Source organism: Canis aureus, chromosome 23 (assembly GCF_053574225.1).
Source record: "Canis aureus isolate CA01 chromosome 23, VMU_Caureus_v.1.0, whole genome shotgun sequence".
NCBI lineage: Eukaryota > Metazoa > Chordata > Mammalia > Carnivora > Canidae > Canis > Canis aureus.
The window spans coordinates 9,128,555-9,153,370 of record NC_135633.1 but is presented as its reverse complement, the minus strand read 5'-3'; the positions used below and the strand labels follow the sequence as shown (position 1 = coordinate 9,153,370).

The 24,816-nt window shown below is 52.1% G+C and overlaps 1 protein-coding gene and 1 long non-coding RNA gene across 2 annotated transcripts in view; one reads left to right on the top strand and one right to left on the bottom strand.

Annotated features, from left to right (window-relative positions):
- The window catches only part of NAV2 (neuron navigator 2), a 726,136-nt gene that overhangs the window by 233,841 nt on the left and 467,479 nt on the right, over positions 1-24,816 (top strand). The gene's annotated exons all lie outside the window — the stretch shown is intronic.
- On the bottom strand, positions 11,367-15,764 carry LOC144295249 (uncharacterized). The gene is made up of 3 exons (XR_013362587.1): positions 15,326-15,764; positions 13,946-14,385; positions 11,367-13,298 (listed from the first exon to the last, which is right to left on the bottom strand). It is a non-coding gene; the product is annotated as an uncharacterized LOC144295249 (long non-coding RNA).

Sequence of the window (24,816 nt, the reverse complement as noted above, 5' to 3'; positions counted from 1 at the left end):
TGGGAGGCAAGGACTGCATCTCTACAACGGTTTGGAAAGGGAGTATATTAATTTCCTGGGGCTGTCATAGCAGATGACCACAAACTTGGTGCCTTAAAATGACAGCCTAGCCTCTCACAGTTGTGGAGGCCAGAAGTCCAAAATCAAGGTGTTGGCAGGGTCCTGCCCCCCATGAAGGTTCTGGGGAGGTGGCAGTTCCATGCCTCCTCCAGCGAGATGCCCCCACTTACTGGTGAGGACACTGGGGCACAGAGAAGTGAGCCCAGAGAAGTTCCCGACCACTACACAGGGCTGCCACTGTTTTTTTTTTTTTTTGAGAGGCCCAGGGGAGGAGGGAGGGCAAGGGATAATTTTCTTTTTTAAGATTTTATTTGTTTATGCATGAGAGACACACACACAGAGGCAGAGACACAGGCAGAGGGAGAAGCAGGCTCCACGCAGGCAGCCCGATGTGGGACTTGATCCCGGGTCTCCAGGATCACGCCCTGGGCCGAAGGCAGGCGCTAAACCGCGGAGCCACCGGGGCTGTCCAGGGCAAGGGATATTTGGCAGAAACACGGCCGGAGGAGGAGGTGCTGATAGGCCTCCACCCAGCCTCCCTGCATCCCCCGCCCCCCGTTCTCATCTAGATCTTTCCATCTTCGGGAGAAACTCCTGACCCTGCATCCCAGCCCCATCTAAGATTCTCTCACAAGGAGGGTAAAGGAGCATTCCTCTGTGCTGATTTTAAGTGTATTTATCATCATTCCCTCGTATTCTGTTTGTGAAATGCTGGCTTTGTTTCTCTCTACTTTAAAAAAAAAAAAAAAATACACCGCAGGGGCGGGAAAAATGACTTGGTGGAAATGTTTAAGTTTCCGGGTCCAAAGCCCTTTCTAAATATTATTTTTAAAAAAGAAAAGAATAATGAAAAGTGGCTGACCCTCTGCCTAGCTCGGGAGGCCTGAGCAACCGAGCGGCTGAGGCTGGGAGAGCAGAGAGGAGGCCTCGAGACAACCTCCTTCCTGGCAGCGCTGCCTCCTTTGCTTTATGTGTTTGACTGGAAAGGGGTGCATTCTGGAGGCTGCCTTTTTCTGAGGACCCTGCAAAATGGGTCATTTCTTTCTTTAGTTTCCTCGGATTTCAGATTCAAGGCCCAGGGCCCAGGCTGTGCTCTGTCCCCAGGATGCCCTGTTCCTGTGCCATCTCCTGCAACCCGCTGCTCATCTGGGAGGCTGTTAGCTGAGAGGGCTGGCCGATTGTTCCAGGAAATCGGGGTCTGTGGAAATCACACCAAGGCAGACAGACCAAAGCAAAAGATTAATGAGAATTAGCGAGAGGTCTGCATTCAGGACTGGTTTTGAATTCTATAATTTTATCTGTTTGAGTTCCATTTAAGTACTCATAATTGCTCAGAGGCAGTTCAGCAGGGATGAAGGAGGGGGGCTGGCTAGCTTTATTGAAGAGTTGGGAATAATTTGTGACTGCCTTCTTGGCAGCACAAGCCAAGCTCCTTTGTTTGGCTGTCAAGATCCTGCATGGGCTTATTTGCTTTTTATTTCACAATGTATTGGATATTGGATACTATTATGGGCCAGGCAATTCGCTGGCTACTTTCACATTTGTTGCTTTATTTAATCCTTGTTCTAATCCTGAAGTCTAAGTCTTTATGATTCACTCATAAAGATGAGGAAACTGAGGCTCAGAGAGTCAGCCTACCCCAGGGGTCACAGCTGCTGAGGGTCAGACCCCAGTGTTCCTCCGTGACCCCCCCGTAGCACCTCTGTCCTTTGCACCTTTCTCTCTCTTTTCTCCCTCCCACCACCACCCTCCCAGCCCCCGTCTCTGCCCCTGGAGCTGCTCCCAGCAGGTACCTGATATGAGTCAAATCCAAATCCAAATCCCTGAGCGCTGCCCTGGCCCTCCTCCCTGGCCCTCCTCTCTCTCTAGAATAACATATCGGGAGCCCCAAAGGCCAGGAGAAGTGAGAGCCCTCTAAATTACCTCTGCGGGGATCCACTTAGAAAGAATCTGCATTTTAGCAAGACCCTGAGTGATTCAGAGCATACGCCCTGCAGCTAGAGGGGAGCTGCTCTAGCTGGTGTACTTACTGCCTTCGCATCCACATGCGGTCAGCCCCAGACCAGGGGAGGGAGCAGAGCTTGGCCCACAGCTAGGCTCTATTCCCCTCCTTGCAGGTTAGAGGCCCTCACTTGTTTTGTGACCCTTGGCATCTGGTGAGGGCACAGTGGGGGCATGACCCCAGCCTCACAGCCCTTTAGCTTTTGCTCAGAGGGGCCCCTGGGGATGAGCATGACCCCTAATCCTGACTTCTTTCACAGATCTCCCTCTTGTCCGGCCTTGGATCCAGGAGCCTTCCTGGCCCAGAGCAGAAACAGGATGATTCTTCTCAGCTTTCCTGCTGCCTCTGAGCGAGGCACGGGGACCAGTTCTGCAAGGCAGCTCCACCTGGTGAGCGCAGAGGCCTTCGTTGCCTTTCTAGGCAGAGCTGGGACAGCTGCCATTTGAGGTTGCGGCCCAGGGATGAAGGACACTGCATTTAAATGTATCTGCCACTACTTGACCTCATCCCGAAAGGTTTCCTGCCCCGGCGGGCGGCAGATTGTACTTCTTGCTCCAAAGGCAAGAGGAAGTGGCTACTTCTTGCAGGCTGACTTCTCCACTCATGGCTCAGCCCTTTCCCTTATGGGCCTCAGAGCCTCTGATGAAGGGGTACAGCTGGCCTGAGAACACTGTTGGGGGGTGAGAGAGAAAACAGGCCCACTGAGCAGGATGCAGGATGGGAAGCTCCGATTACAGGCTTCTAATCACAGCATGGAAGAGATACTTCATGCCTAGAAGGAACCAAGGAAAAAATATTTCCTGCCTTTCGGAAGCCTTTCAGCAGAGATTGCTCCACCAAGATACCTGCCCAGAGAACCCTCGTCTTACTTCTTTACCATCCTTCATTTTGACACCAGATCAGGGGACCAAGTGCGGGAGGCACCATGTACTGAGCTATTTCACCCGGCGGGAGGCGGGCTGCGCTATCCACATAAATGCAGCAGCTTGTCCTTGTGTGCCCCCTACCACCCTGTTCTCACATTGCACAGGTGAGGAAAGAACAGGGACAACCCCAGGGGCCAAGGCGAGTAGGAGCCAGTATTCAAATCCAGCTGTTGGCACCCTTCTGCATCACCATGCTCTACTACATTCTGCATCCCAACAAAGAAAATGGGCTATTTTAGGACTTTTCAGAATTCCACTTATCAAATAAGAGATCTGGAGTCCTTCTTGTGGAAGGCGGGTTTTAGCAGTGAAAATGCAGGTACGTTTAGGAATGGGTAAAATGCCACTGGGACCGCTGCCTCTCCTCGGGCCCCCACCGCGCCCACCCTCATGCCCTCTCTTGCACGGTTCCCGGGATGCCAGCTGAAGACCCGCAGATGTCACTGCGAAAAGAAAGCACAAGACGAGCAAAGCCAACTGCCCGGCAGTGCTTATTAGTGCGTGAACACAATGATGCCCTTGACGTTTTTCAGGGGAAGGGGTGTGCAGGCCAAATCCACTTCAGCGTGTGAGCCCCTCGCACACAAAGGTTCGATTGAGATGAGAGCTTCCCTTTATTTTGAGGAAACCTGTATTGTGTCACCCGCGATCTGGGGGAGAAAAGATGTCCTTATGCCACATGGGCAAGTCCCATCACACAACGCACATGCACACAGCCTGGTTGTACTGACACTAGGACGTATGAACTGTCCTGTGAGAAACAGTCTTCATCTCTCTTCTGAAGCAGCTGTATGGGTTTCCGACGGCTACTGTGACGAACCACCACTAACTTTGTGGCTTAAAGCGACACGAATTTATTCTAGATGTCAGAGTCTAAAATCAAGACGTCAACAGGGCTTTGGGAGGCTGTAGGGGAGACTCTTTCCTCGCCTTTCCCAGAGTCCTGAGGCTCCCCACATCCCTCTTCAGGGGTCCTCGGCCTGCAATCCAGCCTATCAGGGGGACCTGTGTTGTCACGGCTCCTCCCACCTCTCTCTTCCATCTTCGAGGACCCTTGTGATTACACTGGGTCCACCTGGATAATCCAGGATTTTCTCCCTATATCAAGATCCTTAATCACATCTGCAAAATTTCTTTTGTCCTATAAAATAACATCTTCCCAGGTTCAGGGAAGCAGGTCGTGGGGACCTCAGAGGGCCGTTGCTTTTGCCTCCCACACCAGCATAGGCTTTTGTACAAGCAGATAACACATGAGACGGATCAATGAATTCATAAAATGCAGGCGTGTTTTAGCCATTTGCGTGACCACCAAAAGGACAGTAACCAATTCCAAATATAAAATTGGGACAAATAGTTGGCAGAACGGAAAGGAGAGGAGAAAGAGGAAAGCATCGCACAGTACATCAAGAACAGGTGTGTAGAAGCACAAGTTAAGGAAGACTTGCAGAGGAGAGAGATTTGAAGGGAGAGTAGAGGGACGGTGTTAGAAGTGGAGGGGACGCATGGGGCAAAGGCCTAAAGGCCAAGTGGAGCCCCCCAGACAGCTCGGTCCTCCTGGGGCTGGGGCTGGTGGTTTGCAGGTTGGTCTCCCTCTGCAGACACTGAGCTCTTTGAGAGCAGGGACCATGTCTTGACTTCTGTGTGCCCCCGAGGGCTTAGCAGGCAGCCCGACCCCTGCAAGCCTCCTCCAGCCTTTGCCAGGGAAGCTGTTACCATTCACTATCTAGGACTGATTGAACAATTGGTTCTTGCCCATGTGAGCCTCTGAGCTCTCAAAGATTCTACTCCTGCTCTACTTTCAAAGCCCGAGTGGAAGGGAGAAGGCGATGCTCAGACTGTACACATGGGCTCTGGTGCAAAGATTTATACTTGGCATAAAGGGTCATGGTCAGCTGAAACCCACTGGCGATAACAACTAGCCCTTACACAGCTCTTGCCACTTCTTCTTCCCAGCAGTCCTGTGGGCCGGCAACTACTAGAATCCCCATTTCACAGTGAGACCACTGAGGCAGGGGCCTCCTCCTCAGATGCCCGCAGTCGCGTCTCTGACTGTTGCTTTTGACAGGCTGCCATCCCTTGGCCAGCAAGAGGCCATCCTTCATGTGACAGCAGTTACGTCCTCAGGGACACAAGTTACAAGGGTAACAGGGAATGTTGAAATCTCCATTTGGGGGTTTTTGCCAGGGAGCGCATCTCACTTCTTGAAATAAATCCCTTCTTTATTCCATCTGCATGAATTTAATTCAGTCATTTTCTCTCTTTCATGATTCAACTTTATCCCAAAAGGGATGGGAGGAAGCTTAAAATATATAAGCTTAAGGCATGTTAATAACCTATATGCAGTCAAGAAAGTCAGAGTATTGGAGGAAAATAAAGAGAGAGGAAATCAGGAAATTGTTTCCAAGGCAATGAGTGCTCATAGGCTCAACCATGCTGCATGGATGTGGGCTCTAATTGTGGCTCTGAGCTTTCCATAAGATAAACTCCCTTCAAAGTTCCAGAAACCTCCTCCTATTGCTTTATAAAATGTACATAACATAACCTCACACAGGTAAAATGCCGCATCCTGTGGAGAGCTTTGTCATAGCCTGGCTACATCCAGTTCTCAAATGGCGGCCTATGGTCTTAGAGAGGAGGCCCAGAGATCAACCAGCTTAAGAACAGACATTGGCACTTACATCTGTAGTTCCATCAGCTGAATGGGTGGATGGATGGATGGATGGATGGATGGACAGACGGATGGATGGATGCAGTGTAGGAGCCTAGGTCTCCCTGCCTACGTGCCTGGACGTTAAGACCACCTCATCTCCCTCTGGGCTCAGATCAGCCCCCTCCCAGATCAGAGGGACCTACCCAGCAAATCCCACAAGTGACTGAGGTCCACCCAGTGTCTGAGCTGAGGCTGTGGATGGGATGGGAAGCTTTAGGAAAAGAGATGTGTTTTTAATTTTTCTTCTTTTATTATTGTTCTGAATATGTCTTCCTGTTTCTTTTCCCAGCTTGTTGCTGCATCAGACAGGCCTTGGGTATGGGTGGATCTCCTGGAAAGCGCCGCCCGTGGCCTCCCAGGCTTGGCGTGTCCTGTTGTTTACTAGGTGGTGGGGAGCTGGCCATCCCCTGCCCTGCCCGGGCTGTAGCCACAGCGTCATGTTGTGGTGAGAGGACATCTGAACTGTTCTCGGGATCCAAGCCTGGGCCTCACCAATAACCTTCACTTGGACCTGCGGGTCCACTACCACTCTCCCAGCCCAGGTTTTGCTGGGTTGAAAAACAACTTTTCGTGGTAGTTAAGAGCCAAGCTGCCGGAGTTGGAATCCCTGCAGTTTACTGGCTGTGTGACCTTTGGCAAATCAGTGAACTTTGCTGTGCCCTTGTTTTACCAATAATAATCTTACCTCACAGGTTGGTAATGAGGATTAAATGAATTAATTGATGTGGAGCGATCAACACAGTGCCTGGCCTAATGTCAGCAACTCAATAAATGTGACATAAGATGGGTAAAAAAAAAAAAAGTGCCCCAAATTGCCTTGCCCACCTCTTAAATTTGCTGTAAAACTCAAATGAGCCATTCATTCATGCAATAAATAATTATTGAACACTTTCTATGTGCCCCTACCTGGCCCGAGGTCCTAGAGGTGAGCTGCCTGCCTTTGGGGCCATCTGGTAGAGGGCTTTGCAGATGTCAGGTTGTACAGATCAGAGGAAGGGGTGTGGTCTCACCCGCATTGGAGCCTCTGAAGCAGAGCTCTTGAAAACTCCACCAGCAGCACAACCCTTCTTCCATTGGAGTTTATGCAGAACTCCAGTTGAATAAACAAACAAAAATAGGGCAGCTCTGGCTGCTTGGGTAGGAGGGAGACATAGCAAGGGGCTGCATCCTGCTCCCCTGCTGGCGCTGTTGCTCTCTGCTCCATCCCCAGCCCTGGGGCCCAGAAACCCCTTGGCTACTTAGAACCCGGTTGAAACCCTTGGACCTGGCGTGGCTTATGTCTTTCTTTGGGCTCCACAGACATCTCTCTCTCTCTCTCTCTTTCATTTCCTCTCTCTCCTTTCTTAATTAATAAAGTCTATTTTTAGAGCAGCTTTACTTTTATAGCAAAAATGAGAGGAAGTACAGAGTGTTCCCATATGCTCCCATATACCCGTGTCCCCACATATAGGCAGCCTTCCATGCTATCAACTTTCTGCACCAGCGTGGTGCATTATCACCGAAAGTGCATCATTTCCATTAGGGTTCAGTCTTGGTACCCCATTGCCTTTAAACATACATCCCATTGGTATAGTGGGTACATGTCTGAACGCTAGGGGCCCTAGGCCCCCAGCCCTGTGGGCCAGAAGGCAGAGGTCATGCTAAGTAGAGGTGCCTATGGCTGTCCTGTTCTCAGAGCCTCTGTCTGGAATTTCCCTTGGCTCCTTTTATATGACGGATGGCCAAGCTCTCCAGGCCACAGTGAGAATTAGGATCAGAACTTTCCCCATTCCCAGTGTGCCCTCTGTTTTTTGGAAGTTTTCCTTAAAGACCCCTCTGGCCACCACAAAGTTCTCATTTTTAACATCCAGCATGGTCCTCTCCTTCATGACTTCTGGACTGCCTCCTGTACCATGTCTTCGTGCTCGAAATCACATCCAAAAGAGAACTGTAATAGAGTCACCAGAAGGGCTGCATGTCCCTAAACTGAGGAAAGCTCAGAATTCATTGCCTGAGAGGCTGGGATTGTCAGTGCTCACTTGATTGTTCTGGTTGACCTCCTGGACCATGAGTATGTCCTCGACATGCACACACATGCACACACACACAGAGTTTCAGCACTTAGGTGGATTTACATTCATATTCAAACTCCTCTTGGGAAAATTTCCTCATCTGTAAAATGGGTATAAAATAGTACCTCCTCCTGTGGTTGTTGTGAAAGTCAAACATGAGAGCACATAGAAAGCGCTCAGGACAATGCCTGGCACTGAGTGACTATTCAGTACATATTGGTGGTCGGTTTTGTACGGATTTGCTATTAGAAATGCATCTCATACACATAACCGTTATATAAAATACTTCTGAGACATACAAAGCTATAAGGAATCTGCTCAAAAAGGGACAGCATCAAAGGCGACAGTGGAATGATCCATGTCCTTATCACCTGTGGGATTGTGAGCTTCATCACACTCACAGCTTTCATGTATGCAGGGCCTATAATGTGCTGGGCGCGGTGCCTCAAAGGTGATTCCAGTGACTCTTCCCAAAGCAACCATCAGGGAAGGCTTGTGGGTTTTTGTGTTTTTTTTGTTTTTGTTTTTTTTTTCCTTTCAGGAAATTGAAGCCATAAGCCTTTCAGCTGGAGGCTCCAGCTGCCTCTGTATCAGCCACTGGGGGGACCCTGCTGTCATGCAGCCCTTGCCCCAACCCTGTCAGCAAAGTGCCGTCCCGCCCCCACCCCACGTGCCCTCGGAGCCGTTTGTTTGCATGATCCCCACTTTATCTGACAGCCCACACGTAGCTGCACAGCTCTGGGGGCATCTCCCCTGGCTGCAGAATTTTTATAAGCGGCACACAGTGGAAATATTGGCAGGGTCCTTTCCCCTATTTTCCAAAATATAGCCCTGTACACTGGGTATGTGTCCACATTTAGTCTTGCACGCCCCCGCTGGGGGGCCAGAGGCCCGGAGCACGTGGCGTCTGGGTATTTACGTGTGTGTGTTTAGTGCCCACCTCTCTTTATCAGTATTCAGAGATAACCATTTCTGCCTCTGTGTGTGTGTGTGTGTCGGGGGGGGGGGGTCACTGTGGGTCTGTGGGCTGGCCTGCCTCCTCCAGCAGTGTCCAAGGGCACACTCATCCCCGTGCGTGTGTGTTTGGAAGGCTGGGTGCATGCCCACCTCTCTCCCAAGGGTGTCCACAGACACGTGTAAACTATCCCTCTCTTCTGCTGTCGCCCTGTCCCAGGACACTTGGGCCGGCGGGGCGGGGCGGCTGGGAGAGGAATGTTTAGTCTGGCAGGCAGGCCGCAGCCGAGACTCCCTGTGGAGGACCCAGGAGGGCGCGCGGCCCAGGGCTGCTCCCAGGGCCCTGGACCATGGGGGAGACGGGGCTCCCCGAGGCACGGGACCTCCTGCCTGGGCCGGGCTGGGCTCAGGGCAGCTCCCCTGGCATGAGTACCGGGCCGGCTCCGAGCCAACCCCGCTCCCGTTGAGACAGGTGCCTTACCTTCCTTCTTTTCCTTTTCTTGGTTCTTTTTAGTCCTCTGAAGAATAGATTTCTGGGCAGAATTGAAGCTGGGCTGGCGTCAGCATGTACTGAAGGCGGCAGGTGTTTGGCGGAGCTAAGACTGAAAGCTGGTTCTGTCGTTAATGGACCCAGGATCTTGGGACAGGGACAGTTGCTAAAGGTCTGAGCCTCGATTTCCTTATCTGGAAAATAGGTGTAAACATACCACATCTCAGACTCGTTCAGGAGCCTACGTGATGAACTCTATGGAAAGCACTTAGTAGGTTCTCTATGACTTCTTGCCCCCCCTTTTGTTGTGGAATTCTCGGGGTAACAGCTTTATGACTGGACCAGCAGGGCAATGCCGTGGATCTCTAGGAAGAGAGCTGTTTATTTCTGATGACCTAGTTGAGGGGCAGAGAAGGGAGGCTCAGCTTTGCAAATGGCTTCTTTGGACTTACTGTAACTTGAGTTTAAACTCTGACATTGGATTTTAGTGGGTGTTGGGAGGGCATTTTAGGAGGAAGGTGGCAGCTGGAGGAGGGGCAGGATGGAGTTCCTGCAGAAGGCATGCACCTGCCTTCCCAACAGGAGCCAGGTTGATGAGCTGGTAACCAGCCCCCCTGGGGAACGTCACGCGAGTTCATGCACTGGGAGCCGGGGTGACAGGCGACTTGGTGCGTCGCCGTGCAGCACTCTGGTGCTGGGAGGAGCTGTTCTAGGCCGTGGGGCTTCCCAGTAACAAGACAGGTGTAAGCCCTGCCCTCCAGACCCTGGCACCCTGGTGGATGAAGACACGAGATAAACACAGGAACCAAGAAAATCCACATTGGCTAGTTTCCAGAACAGCGAGTGCTATGAAAAAGACTAAATATGGTGGTTGTTGGTGAAGAGTGAGTGGTGAGATGCGGGGTTCCACTTGGATAAGGTGGTCCTAGGACAGGTCCTGAGGCGATAGCTTTGGTGCAACCTGAATGATAAAAAGACAGCAAAACGAAGATCTGGGGAGGGGGAGCTTCTAAAGCCCTCCTCTTCTTCAGAGTCAGGGCCAAGTCCTCACAGTGGCTGTCAAGTCCCTGCACCCTCTGACTTGCTTCTCTATGACTTTCCCCCAGTCATGCCACTCCAGCCATCCTGGCACACACCTACCTCAGGGCCTTTGCACTTGCAATCCATTCTACCCAGAGCATATTCTCATGGATAGCCGCGTGGCTAACTCACTCCCTCTGTGAAGTGAAGTCTTCCTTAAAGATCTCCTTCTCCATGGGCTCTGGATCCTCCCTTACCCTGTGCTATTTTTTTCCCATAGTCATCATCTTCCAACGTACTCTTTACTTATTTATCATTTGTCTTTCTCTCCCTCCTATAAGGCCCATAAGGGCGGGGGTTTTTTGGTCTTATTTTTGTTTTATTCTTTGATGTTAACGAGTACCTAGGACTGCACCTGGGGTATAGTAGTTATTTAATAAATATTTATTGGATGGATTGATGGATGGATGGATGGTTGGAGAGATGGGTCCCTGGTAACTCAAGGCTCACCTTTGTCATCAGGAGAAGCAGTGAGTACCGTCTGAGTCTCTACCATGGGCCTAGCCCTATGCTAAGCTATGGTGATGGGGACACCCATCAGATCTGACACAGAGATGGGATAGGACAAAGAAAAACCAGCTGAAAAAACTTGCGTCGGGTTGAAGAGAACAGGGCTCCGAGGGGAGTTACGTGGTCTGAGGACCATGAGAAATGTGAGAAGGGGAGAGAGTTAGGGGTGCGAGAGGGACAGAGACGAGCACAGTGAGGAGGAGGATGGGCTCCCTGGGACCCAGAGGAGAGAGATCCATCTTGGCTAGAGCTGAGGGGCCGGAGTGGCAGGAAGAGGATGGAAAGATCCCCACCCCCACCCCCACCCCCACCCCCACCCCCACCCCCCACACCTGACCACGTTCTTCTAATGCAGTCTCAGATGTCTGGCTACAGGAGAGCATTGCTGTTCCCACAGGCCTGGGTTCCTGTCCTGTCTCTGCTCCTTACTCAGTATGTATCCTTGAGCAAGTTACCTAACGGTTCTGTGCCCTGTCTCTGAGCTTGGGCCGAATATTCCCTCCTTCATGAGTGTATCGTAGGGCTGAAATGCAACAATCTAATTGTTTAAAAAAAAACAACAACAACAGGCTTTGGAGTCAGGCTCAAGTTCAAAATTCTGGGTCCGGCTTTTACAAGCTGTGTATCCTTGGGAAAGTGACGTGACCTCTCTGTTCCTCGGCTTCTTTCATGGTCAAGGGGAATCGCATCCGCCTTATAGTACAGGTCCGGAAGATGAGATGAGACAACCGGGGAGAGTGTAGTATGTGTCGTTTATGCTATGAAAGGGCTCAGCCCATGGCCTGGCCCTCAGGGGCCTGCAGGGGCCAAGAGGACATTTGGAAAAGGTGAGGCTGGCTGAGGCGTGTAGGATCGGTTGGGGCCACAAGCTCGGTGCCTGCTGTGCTGGGCCGGGGCTGGGGGGCCGTGCTGGCTGTGGGAGCGCACACTTCGCACCTGCGCCCTCCCAGCAAAGGGGAGCCCTGGACTCTCACATGCGGCCCTTCCCGCCTGGGGAGGTTGATCACCCTCCAAGGTGGGGTCTCCAAGGCTCCCTGCGGCGGTGCCAGCCCACCCGTGTCCAGGACCTCCTGGAGGACAGCCCAGAGAGGGAGGCAGCCCCTGGTGACCCCCGGCTGAGCATTCGGGGCGGGGGGGTGGGGGGAGCTGGACGGGAGGTCCTGGTCCCGCCTGCAGGATCGAGAGCTTGGGCCCCATCCCAGCTCTTGCCTGTACCACATTGTACGAGTTCCCTAACCTGAGCCTCAGTGTCCTCATCTGCCAACAGGAGGTCGCGGGAGCCCCCAGCAACCGCGGCTGGGGGGAGGCTTAGGTGAGCCGATTCACGCGAAACGCTGCACGCGGGGCTGGCGCATGGCAAAGGCCCAGTAAATGCCGCGCGACCTTAATCTCCCCGGGAAGATCTCCCGTTGCTGACACCCCGGGAGCCGGTGCGTCTCCCGCCCACGCTGCCCCCGGGGTTTGGCTCCCTGGATGCTCCCTGTCCTGGTCAGGAAGCGCCTCGCCGCCCAAGACAAGGGAGTTGGACTCGTCAGGCAGGAGCCGAGCCAGTGGACATTATGTTCCTTCCCAGGAATGGGAGTGGGGATGTTCCCGGGCAGGGAGCAGGGCTGCGGGGCAAGTGGGGCAAGCGGCCCGCCGTCTCGGCCCTTCCCCGCTGGCCAGAGAGGGGGCCCTGCGCACACGGGGTGTGGGCCTCCCGCATTTGCACATGTCCCCATGGTCCAACACACGCGGTGACACACATCTGCACTCACACCCACACCCACACGCACATGGCCAGGCTTCATCTGTGTTCGTTTGCACCCACGTCCCCCGGACGTCCGAAGCCGGGGGGGCGGGGGGCCCTATGCACATACTCACACACACGGGGGGCATTTCTCCATCCCCGTGTGCTTACCCCGACTCACGGGTCCCCACACGGGGACGGGCACTCACGAGCACACTTACATAAATCTGCATCCCATGCACACACACCCACATAACCAGGTACACCAAACCCCCTCACCGGTTAGCCTTCTGGAAGCATCCATCGCTATAGTCTCCAGATAACACAGCACACGCCCTGTCCCCCCAGCACTCCCTGGCGTTCTCCTGCTCCATCCCGGGGGCATCGGTCTCCTGACCTGGCTCTCAGCACCCTCCTCACCTGTGCCCCCAACGTGACATGGCCTCTATTCCCACCAGACGTCCGCTGGAAATACAGGAGTAGGCAAAACCAGCTCTACCTTCTCGGAAACAGGGTGGGCCTTCCCTCTCTCCCTTTCCGTACGTGCCTCCTGCTCTGGTTTGGGGCTCCGTGTCCCTTTCCCTTGTCGCCCTCCTCTCTCCCTCCGCCTCTGAGCCCCGGCGCCCAGCCCCACTGCCCAGCCCGCACCCACCCAGCCTCCCTCGGGCGCGGGGTTCCGGGGAGCAGAGCTCAAACGTCCTCCTAGGCTGAGCGATGTACCCTTCTCCGGTGTTTCTCCTTCCCCTGCCAGGCCAGGGGGACCAGAGGGGCCGTCATGGCATTTTCCTAGAAGAAGAAGAACAGTAATGTTGATAATTGAGCCATGTTGGAGCAACTCCCCCAAAGGTGATTGTGCCTCTGTCTGAAAGCAGGGAGAAGTAGCTTCAGGGGGTGTTGGCTGTCACTGGCGTTTACACTCACACTCACACTCACACAGCCGTCTTGGAGAATTAATTTTCTCTTTTCTTGCTCTCCCCCTCTTCTCCCTCCCATCCTCAGGACAGTTGCTGGAAGGGAAGAGGGTGCACACAGATCCCAGAAAGGCAAGGTGGGCTCGGGTGGGAAGGACAAATCCTGTTAGCCAAGGGGACAGGGCGGAGGCTGAGCTGGTCTGTTCTGGACGGTGCCAGTGGATCGGCCATCACGCCTGGCACTCTCCTGCCTTTGCTCTCGGCACCCCTCCCTGTTATGGTCCCATCAATGCTCCCAACTCTGCTGGTCCAAGTACCCCCTTTTCGAAAGCCCTCACCCCTGTGTCAGTCCAGAAGGACTCTCTCCCCCTCGGCACCCCGCATGGGCGGTCATGGGCACTTTGGGTAAGATTTCCTCCACCTTCCAGTTTGAGGGGCAGCTCCTGAGGAATAAGGCCTGTGCTCCCCCAACCTCGGGCCCCCTCATAGCCTGGCACAAGGAACACTCAATAAATTACGTACCTTTATCTTCATTTCTCTGGATCTGTACGTGATAATATCTACATCATCTGCAGACCATCTGCAGAGTATAGTTCAGAGCAGGGAGGGCTGCCCTGGCCCAGCCAAAGTCCTTGACCTGCACAACAGGAAGCCTGATTCCTGGTTCTGCCTCTATCACTCGTTGGCTTTTTTGACACTGGACAGATCACTTAGCTTCTCCAGATCTCTGTTTTTTCACGTGGAATAAGGAGAGACAGGAGTTGAACAAGGACAGTGGTTTTTCAAACTGGATTCTGAGGAACCGTAGGGTTGCAGAAAGAGATGACGGAGAGAGCAAAGGCGAGAAGGGAAGAGGTGATGGCTGCTGGGTGGGGCCCGCTGCTGCGAGGGCAGCTCCTCCTTGCTCGGTTTTATCAACTGCGGTTCCACACAGGATTACCTTCTGACAAAGGGTCCTGCTGCTAAAAAAGGAAAAAGAAAACTTTGTAAAACCCTGGCCTACATGCTTTGAGAGGGCCTTTCCAGCCCTGACAAGCCAGGATTTGTCATCTGGGTCACCCCATAAGATGCCCATGCAAAGAGAAAACAAAAATAATTCTTTCTTTATGGATTTAGGGATATCTTTCCTTTTGTTTCTGAAAGTCAGTCACCTTTCACACACCCCCCCCACCAAGACTAGGGGGGTCCTCTAACCTCCCCTTGCCTGGACTTCCTCATCTCCAAATGAGGATGCTTGAGCACTTCACTCTTGGGGTTTTGTTTTGGTTTGTTTTTTTTTTTCCACTCTTGGGGTTTTTAAGGAGACTTGTATTCAGTGAGTGATGCAAATCCCCAGCACAGAGCATGGCACCCGGAAAGCGTGCTCTGAGCAGTGGCTTCGGCGACCACTGCAGCCCCAGGAGCCTCCCTGGGCGTCATGCCTGGCTCGTGGCTGAGGTTTGCAACCCGGAGGTAAAGATTGCTCCATGATTAGGAACCAGTGTGCTGTGAGACATCTAATTAGCCATCGTCTTCCCAGGAGACAGCTCAGTTGTGTAATTTTTATTTCCATATTTTATACACCCTCCATCAGCAAAAAAGACCCGGGCCAATCTTTCACCAGCCTCATTGTTTGTTTGCATTCCAGGTGTGCCAGTTGCCCCCTTCTCATCTTCCCACGGTTCCCACCCACCAGGGAACTTGCCTGCTGGCAGGCAGGGTGAGGGTGCAGGGGATAACTTTGACATGTTGCTTCAAAGACCCATCTCCAAGACCAGCACGCTGAGAGCTGCTGTATTGGTTGGAGCTCCCGTCTGGCTCAGGGGAGGGCCAGGGACTGCATTACCCCCTTGTACCATCTGGTTGTAGGGAAGGTGTGGTGTGGTGTGAAGGGCACTAAGTTTGGCATCGAACAGGACCCACCTTTGTCTAGCAATTTCATTCACCTCTCGGAGCCTCAGCTTCCTCAGCAGGTAAACCAGGATCCAAGAGACTGTTGCAAGGTTGGTCCTTCAACACGTATTTACCGGGTCCCCCAGATGAAATGATGCCCATGGTAGAGCTCTGCAGACTGGAAGTGCTGTCCAGATAGGAGTAATTCTCATAATTGCAGTCTGTCCTCAATTATTCAAGGTTTTATCAAGTTTGGATTGTGCAGACTCATTATTATGAGATTATTAGACCGGCCAACCCCTTCCTGCCTGCTGTGGCCTGTTTTGTGGTTTTCATCTTGGTCAGTTCAAAGAGGCTGATTCCCTGGAGCAAGCCCAGTAGGGACAGACTTGCACCCTGAGGTTATCATTGATGGCGGTTGTTTCTCTCCCTTTGGGATACTCATTCAACCTCTGACTTACTTGGGAAAATAAGTAAGAGACCTGGGGTGCTGTAAAAGAAATAGAAGCTCAGGTCCCGGACGTCCACAGAATCCATCGGATCGGGAGGGCAGAGACCCCATAGCAAGCACCATTCTGGGAGCAGAGCACTTAGGCTCACATGCTTTTAAGTGGATATTATTAGTCCTACTTCACACCTGAGAAAACTGAGGCCCAGAGAGTTTGTCACTTGCCCAAGGCCACAGAGCTGGTGAGCTGTGCAAGCCTGAAGAAGCTGCGTCCCTTTGACACTGTACTGAGGTTGTCTGCCCTGCGTCCACCTCCCCTTCCAGGTCTGAGCTCCTCGGGGGCAGGAGCCAGCTCTTTTCACCCTAGTGCCCAGCAGAAGCCCCCTCTTCAGACGCTGACCACTGAGATAGCGCATTCTGGGGCCCAGACTCCTCCCAGTCTCTCCGCGCTAGCCTCCCCTCCTAGTCACATCCCAGAAGGACCTCTGCCTTCCTGATCCGCCTGCCAGAAATTCAGGGGCCTCTGCTCAGCTGCCAGGTTGTTGAGGCAAGCGAAGGCTTGACCGGGGCCTGGGGCTCCTGGCCGAGCTCCTGGATCCGTCTTCCCAGACAGAGGGGGAGGTCCCTGGCAGGCAGGACCCTGGCCTTACCTGCCAGCAGGGCCGGGGGCCGCTCAGCCCGCCAAGAGGCTGCGCCACTCACAGCTGCCAGTGGAGACAGAGCCCAGGAGGCCTGGTCGCTGGTTGCCTGGGGGTTGAGAAATGTGCTGGCTCCAGTCTGGCTCCTTCATCTGAGAAACAACGGAACCTGACCCAACAGCCTCGTGTTTGTTTCTGCAGTGTCTGGAGCAGCCATACAAATCAGGCCTGCCTGACAGGGCCTGGGCCCAGGGAAAAGCGGCCTGTTCTTTACCCTCGCCTCCAGTCCATGTTCAACAGGCTGCTGACACGGGAAGCCTTCTGTGTGTTTTTGCTGGGACCAGGACTGATACACGGGCCTCATACCTATGCGGGGCCCAAGCCCTGGGTGTCACGGAGAAGCTAAGCATGTCTGGTTTCCACCTTTGTCTGTTGAGATGCATTGGGAAGAGCCCCTGCTCAGAAGACAGACAGGCCTGGCTTGGATTCCAGCTGACACTTACCAGTGGTGTGGCCTGGGGTGAGTCACTTAACTTCTCTGAGCCTGTGTCCTTATTTGCCAAATGGTGTTAATAATAGCAAACTTACAGGGTGAAATAATGTGTTCAAATTGCCTAGCACATAGTAGATGCTCAATAAAGGTACATTCCTTTCTCCTTGCCCATCACACCAAGGTTTCCAGACTTTCTCTTGCCTCTCACTTGTGTCCACAGGGTGCAGAGAACCCAGAGCTCCTGCTTCTAAACCAGCCACGGTACAGCAAGTTTGCTACGTAGGCTTCCCTACAGTCTGGCCTGCTGCACCTGATTGCCCCCGCATTGTCCTCAGCACACACAAGTGAGGGAGGCAGCATTATGTGAACACACAGGCTCTTATCAGGAAGCAGCCCAATAACAAATCTACGTATTGGCCTACTCCATGCGTCCATCCATTCGTTCATAAAACATTTACTCACTTTTACCCTGGGAAGGGATCCCAGGAATGCAGACATGAACAAGACACAGTCTCTGCCCAGAATCTAGTTGCTGGAGCAGATGGACGCGTGAAGAGAGAAGATTCCTGGGTGAGGTACATTGGGAGAAGTACAGATTTATGGAATACTTCAGAGATGAGGCTCCACACTCACCCTGGAGAACCAAGGTAGGCTTCCCAGAAGAGGTGCTGCCAGAGTATTAAGGGATAACCAGGTACTTTCTAAAGAGAACATACAAAGGCCTTTGGGCTCCCAAGAACATGTGCATATGTACTAGTTAGAATTTGCCACCTACCATAACAAATGTCCCCAAGTGATGTCATACAATAAAACTATGTTTCTCGCTCATGGGAAAGGTCCAGTACTGGTGTTCCCAGTTAACTGGGTGGTTCTAGATGCTCTCTTCCAAACAATGATCCAGGGACCCAGGCACCTCCTGTCCATGACTCTGCTATCCTTTAGAGCCTCAGAATCTACCACTGCTAGCCATGTCCCCAGGAAAAAAATGAAGGGCCTTTTAGTGAGTACAGAGTCGTATCCATCAGCCCACGTGAAAAATTTCCAGGAGCTGGGGAAAGTTGGAAGAAGTTACGCAACAGAGTGGCGAGAGATGCAGTTGTACTTAGGAGGAAGACCAGAGCGTGCAGGTGAGATAAGCCAAGCTGAGGAGTCTGGATTTTATCCTGAGAGTAGTGCAGAGTCACCAGAAATTTTTAAGCAGGGAGTGACACATCAGATTTTGCTTTTTAGACTAATTACTCCAGCTGCAGTGTGGAGGAGAGAGACTGGGGGGAGTGGAACCAGTGAGATAGGTACTCTGGTGATCCAGGCCGTCCTGCCATAAGGATAGCGGGCAGATGGGGGTTGCAAGGAAGCACGGGGATTGGAAGTCATCCTAGGAGGCAGTCTGGGTCATCGATTGGCATCTGCATCGGTGCAAAGCTTCAAATAGCTTTCAGATCCGTATCTAGTTCAATGGCTAATTGAACCTCATGCTCATGAAATTATAGTCAATACAGAGCAGCTTGTTTGAGTGCTGTTTCCACCAGCCTGAATCTCATCTGTTAGGGATGCGGTCAATAGATTTGGACAACACATTTGCTAGCTTTTGAAGGCATCAGACATGTTTGTGTTGTTCTCTGAACATCTGTGTCTTTCTTTCTGGGTCGTGCTCTGTTCTCTAGGTCAATTTCTCAATACCTTTGTCTCCCCCTAGAGAAGCAAGGACTTGCCTCTGAGTATCTGTAGGAAGATGGAGGTTTGCTTGCCCTTGGAAAGGGTTCTGGGTCCATGGCTCTCTATTCTCCAGAAGGCTCCCTCTAACTCAGGGACACTCACCAAGAAGGGGCCCTGTTGCCCACAGTTCTTGAGTCTGGGAGGCTGGGCCACTTGCTTCATGCTGGAAGAAAGAAGAGATCCAAGTCCCTGCAAGTAGTTTTTTTCTTGAAATCTTTGAGTCTTTTACTCACCCTGAAGGATGCTGAAACTTCAGGTTGTCCACACTTTCCAGGTTAAGATAAAAGACCTGGTCGGTCCAGAGCCACTTGGTATAGACCCATACCTTGTGAAATGCGATCATGAGTTTCCTCTTGAGAAAAGGGAGCTTCAGCGCTGGGAGCTGAAAATATTCAAATGGGTCAAATGTGGTCCTAGTACAGCTCATCGGTTCGAAAGTATGGCTTCTTGGAGGTACAGGTGAAAGGACTTCTAAACCTTCTTGTTTCCGTCCATTCAGGAGTTGGGGTTTGGTCTCCTGGCGACATGAAGGGCCATGACTTCTAGCTTCTGTATTCCCTGGCTACCGGCCTTGTGTCTGCCTTCAGACTCTGCACTAGTCCCAGCTTACCTCTGTGCTCATGACCCCTGACGCTGTTCCCTTTCCCAACCTGCCTGTCAATGCCGACACCTGTAAGGTGATCTGGGGTCCTTTGCAACTAGTGAAGGTTTTGTTCTCTTCATTTCCAGGAGACTTCTTAAGCCAGGCTAGTGAATTACTTTTATTTCAGTTACAAATTGCGGCAAAATAAGAATAGCTGTAGTTATCATTTATTGAACACTTACGGGGTGGTGCTAAACACGCTACACATGTCATCCTATCAAGCCCTCACGGTAATCCTGGGGGGGTACATATCGTTACCCGGCTTATAAGGGACACTTAAAGGATTGTGTGCTTCAAGCCCCCTTTTCTGGAAGCTCCTTCTGCAAATCTGTATGGTTTCAGCAGGAACTACCTGGTTTCTGTGTGACCCCACCCTTTGCGCCCACATGAGTGATCCCAGAGTGAGCACTGGAAAAAGGCAGAGCCAGTTGTTCCCTTCCCTGGGAAGTTTGGTACTGGGACTGAGAGGAGATCAGTCTCTCTCTCAGTGTCTGGACAGTAATGAGTGAAACACAGGGACCTTCCATAGCCATGCTTTCTACTGCATGAACCAAAAAAACAAGCCTTGGGCTTGAGAAAACAGAACTTTCTGGAAGCAATAATGTGGTAGAGTAAGATAGATGTGAGACAGACCGGGCTTTGGAGCTTTGCTTTGCCAGTGACTAACCATGTGGCTTGGACTGATACTATTAACACTCATATTATCGAACACTTATTAAGTCCTTGCTACCTACCAGGCATTCCTCCAAACGTGGACTTATATGCACTCTGCATTTGTCCTCTTAAGGACAAAAGGTAGTTTCCGTTATCCCACAAGGACACTTTTACCCACAAGGACGCAAAAGCCCAGCAGAGTTGACGTGCCTGAATGTACACAGGTGGTCGGATGCATCTCTTAAGCCTTAACCTACCCACCTGGAAATAGGGAGAGTACTGGCCCTGGTGCAGAGAAGAGTTAGCACAGCAGGCTGAGACTGCTGACCTTCTGAACGTCGGCCTTTGTCTGGTGGATTCCTGGAGGGACCCCTCTATTCCTTGATAAGGGAAGGGTGGTTCACCATGCCTAAAACATTTGTGCAAACAACATGGCTTTTGCTTGAGGACTCCTGACCCATCTCTACTGGGGCTTTGTTGCATGAAGGAGAGGATGAATTCGATTCACTGCTTGGGGAGGGTTTAGCCACCAGCAGCGCCTACAGAAGAGACCTTCTGTGACCGGCCCCATAGGGAGGGCACAGCCTGCAAGCAGAGGCCCCTGGAGCCCTTCCACCGCCACCACCATGACTATTTTTACTCCTCTGATAATTGTACTCTAGGACTGGCATCCTATGGAGAATGGCAAAGTATTTCTAGATATTTTATCAACAGAGGAAGTATTTATTTCAAGAGGTTTTCCAGTTTTTAATAAGGTTGTGCGTGGGGAGGACACTTTCCGCTGCTGTATTTTTAGGTTGCTTTTCTGGGAAACTGAGCACCACAGGCCCACTGGTGTCGAGTAGCAGAAAGAAGCCTGTTGCTGGTGGAGGCCTTCATGGTCTCCTGCTTCCTTCTCAGAGGAGGAAATGGAGGCCCAGAGAAAAGAGATTTTCTGGGTGTCTCACGGGCGGCCCAGGGTGGAATGAGGCCTGGTGGCAGGGCCAGGCACAGTGGTGAAGCCACAGGACCCTGCGCTGACCGGCCAGCCTTGTGTGTGCTCAGGAAGGTGGAGTAGGAAGTGGGGAAGCGTGGAGAAAGGGCCCAACCCCTGGATCCCCTCCTAGGAATGGGCAACAGAGTGTAGACAATCAGTTCTGTCTAAAACTTGGTTGTCAGCCATGGGATGGCGTATTTGAATTCAGCGGGGCTGAGAGGAAGGAGGAAAGGCAACTAATAGCCTCCTGCTTGTTCATCAAAATCAGTGTGTATGTGTAAATGAAGCCGGGTCTACAGGTGCCAACAAAAAAGACAGAACCCACGCAGCAGGTTATTGACTTCGAAAACACCATTTGGGCTTTAAAACATCTAAATGGTTCAGAGCAAAGTGCGACTTGGGGCTGAAGTTACCCATTTAACAAATTCCATCTCATAGCTCGGTCATCTGGAATGGTATTTCCCGAAGCGGAGCTATTAATAGTAGGTGTTCTGGGAAGAGACGTGGCTTTGGTCAATAAGTTTGGGTAACGTACGAGTCAACAGAGTTGAGTGGGTATCTTTACTGCGGGACTTGTCAGAGCCTGCGCATGTGCATTGTGAAACCCTAAGAGAAGTTTGCGGTATACGTATATATATATATATAAATACAAATAACCTATGTATGATACTGTCCATAATACACAGCATTGCCCAGACCTATTCATCCGAGGATCTCCTGCTATGCAGTATCTTATGGGACCATCGTTTCAGGGCCTACTTTAGGAAACACAGTTTCAGATGGTGTCACCCCATCTCCAAGGCCTAAGAGAATAGGGACGGGCTTTAGCCAGCCCAGTTTTCTGGGCCAAGTGGCTGGGTTGTGAGCTAAGGGATACAAATGTAGGGCTCCAGAAAGATGACGTACCGGCTTTGGGCCCTTTAGGGATTCTCTAAAACCTGGTTGTGCTGAAGTCTGACACCCACAGCCAGGTGCTGCTCTTGTAAAGGGATCTTGTGGCACCAACGGAGTTCAGCACACCCGAGGGACAGCTCTCCCGGGATCCCTGCTGTCTATCAGGTAGATAGATGGGCCCTCTAGCTGGTCAGCTCACCATCCTGTGCAAGCAGGGGCTGATGTCCTCCTGGGGGGCCGGGGGGCTGTTTAAACTCTGAGTGAGAAGTGATCTCCAAAGTCTCTCCCAGCCCTGGGATGTCTTTTTTTTTTTTTTTTAAGATGTTATTTATTTATTCATGAGAGACAGAGAGAGGCAGAGACACAGGCAGAGGGAGAAGCAGGCTCCCTGCAGGGAGCCCAGTGCGGGTCTCCATCCCAGGACCCTCAACCACTGAGCCACCCAGGTGCCCCCAGCCCCGGGACTTCTGAGTATCGGTGGTTCAACTCTGTAAAATTGACCGGCAGCAACATTCCCCGGTCCCCTTACCTGCTAACATTCAACCCATCGGCAAGCCCCTCATTTCTACCTACAGGTGACTCTCCAACCCACCCTTATGGATCTACCTCTCCTGGTGCTGTGCTAGTCCAGGTGGCCGTCATCTTCTGTCTGGAGCACTGCAGGGACCTCTGAGCTGGTCTGTCTGCTTCAACTCTTGTCCTCTTTAATTTTTTTTATTTATTTTTTTAAAGATTTATTTATTTATTCATGATAGACATAGAGAGAGAGAGGCAGAGACACAGGAGGAGGGAGAAGCAAGCTCCATGCCAGGAGCCCGACATGGGACTCCATCCCGGGACCCCAGGATCACGCCCTGGGCCAAAGGCAGGTGCTAAACCGCTGAGCCACCCAGGGATCCCCTCTTGTCTTCTTTTAAACTGTGCCTCACAACAATCAGGGACTTCAGCCTCTTGGAAGAAGGGCACAGTCCTCCCCGTGACCCACAAAGCCTTCCCCGAGCAGACACAGCAGCAGGCTCCCACCCCCTGCCGGCGTGTGCACCTGCTGTGTGAGACACAGCTCCCTGTGCTCCTCACGTGGCTGGTGGCTGGTCCTTCTCACCCTTCAGGTTTGGGCTCACACGTCACCCTCTCTAGAGGAACACAGCCTTCCATCCCCACAACATGCAGCTGCTCTCTCTGTTTTTCAGAGCACTTTGTTTCCTTCCTACCACTTAAAACAATCTAAAATACAAGTTCTGTTTACTTACAGCCTGACCTGTCTCCCCCATCCCTCCCTCCGGTTTCCATCTAAAATGTGAGCTCCCTAGAGGCAGAGACTTTGCTTTGTTTGTGCTGTATTCTCAGAGAGAGCAGTGTGGTGGCAAATAGAAGGCCCCGAGGAATCCCCTGGAGCCCCCTCTGTGCCCACTTTCCCACAGGAGCTGCACCCTTGGTGGTGGCTTTCCCATTCCCGCCACCGCCTTCCAGTGTCATCCAGCCCCACCCAGCAGCACTCCCCGGAGAGGGCTGGTCCTCGAAAGTTCTGGACTGTTTCATCAGCCCTGCGCCGAGACACAGAGCCCTTTCCTCGTGTGAGAATTGCTCAGCACAGGGTTAGGAAATCTTCCTTCCTGGAGGGCCTTTTAAGCAGAGAGACTCTCATCCTTCTGGGGCTGTGTGGAGCGGACTTCTGTCTGGAGATGGCAAGCGAGAGGAGCTTAGAGACGTAGATGACCTCAGGTGTCAGACCTGGAGCTGCGCTGCTGGGCTCTCCCTGACTCCTAACCGGTCGCTCCGACTGCTTCCTCTCCACCTGGGCCCTGGATGCGCCAAGGCGCTGTGCACGGAGTTGACGGCTTTGATTAAGCAGCTTTGATCTCTGTTGAGCATCTCGGAATAATATCTTTGCTCTCAGCATCTGCGCCAATTCCCAAAATAGTTTAGCCCAGCCGAGCAGGAGGGGGGCTGGATTGCAAAGTGCATTATATGAGAGATTTAAAAAGAAAAGGCAAGGCAGCTGCAAACAGTCAGGGGTGTGTGTGTGTGTGTGTGTGTGTGTGTGTGTGTGCACGAGCACACACCCCTGTTAATATGGGCACCCAAGGCCCCCGGGAGACGATTACCATGCCACCAGTGTGCACCAGCTCTGTGCTCGCGGCGGCTGCCTGCTGAGAGCGGGTGGGCAGCCTGCAGCAGTCAGCGCCCCGAATCAAGAGGCAGTTCTGTTGGAGAAACAAAAACATCAAAGGCCTTTGCTTCTATTTACTTGGCTTTCACTTGTTTTCACTAAGACATTTGGAGACTGTGTGCCAGGTTGCATTCTGCATGTCCGTCCATCTGGTGTGGGCCTCGGGTTTGTGCATGGAGTGGGAATCACCATGGTTTTGAGGTACCGATCCCACCTGCAGTTGCGTGAGGGCCCCAGCATGGATGGGTCTAGGTGTCTAAGTGCCGTGACGTATTTGGGCACAGGCTTCCCGCAAAGTTGGGATTCAACCACTTCTGCATAAACACATAGATGTTTAACTACGTGTTAAACTATGTGTTTAGCGATGTGCCTACATGCAGCCACCCTGTATTTACGCGCTGCGATGCCTTCGTGCGTGCTCTCTCATCACAGGGATGAGCCCGTCAATGCTTGGGGCTGTGTGCGTGCACACAGGTATCCATGGGTTGGCACGTTGGGTGGTGTGCACACATGCACGTGTACACTGGCTGTCTTCTGCTGGGTTGGGATCCTGGAGGGGGCTGGTATATGCACCAACAGGAGAATGCATGTGCGTTACATTTGCAAGGGGTGAAATCCAGAAATGAACACTGGGGAAAAAGGTGTCTGATGTCAGGGCATTTTGAACTGTAAGTTATTATTGTCTTCCCTTCGGTGCCCATCCCCTGGGAGCTTGGCCCTCGTCTATAGCTCCTCCGCATTCATAAGTGGAAAAAATACCCATCTCTCTTGGAGACCCTTTGTTCCTCCATAGGAAGCATTCCTCTGTGCGAGCTGGGTGTTGCTCCAAGAAGCCTTTGTTCCTATGGTGGCCACAGGCCAATGGATATGAATTTATGCATCTAATATA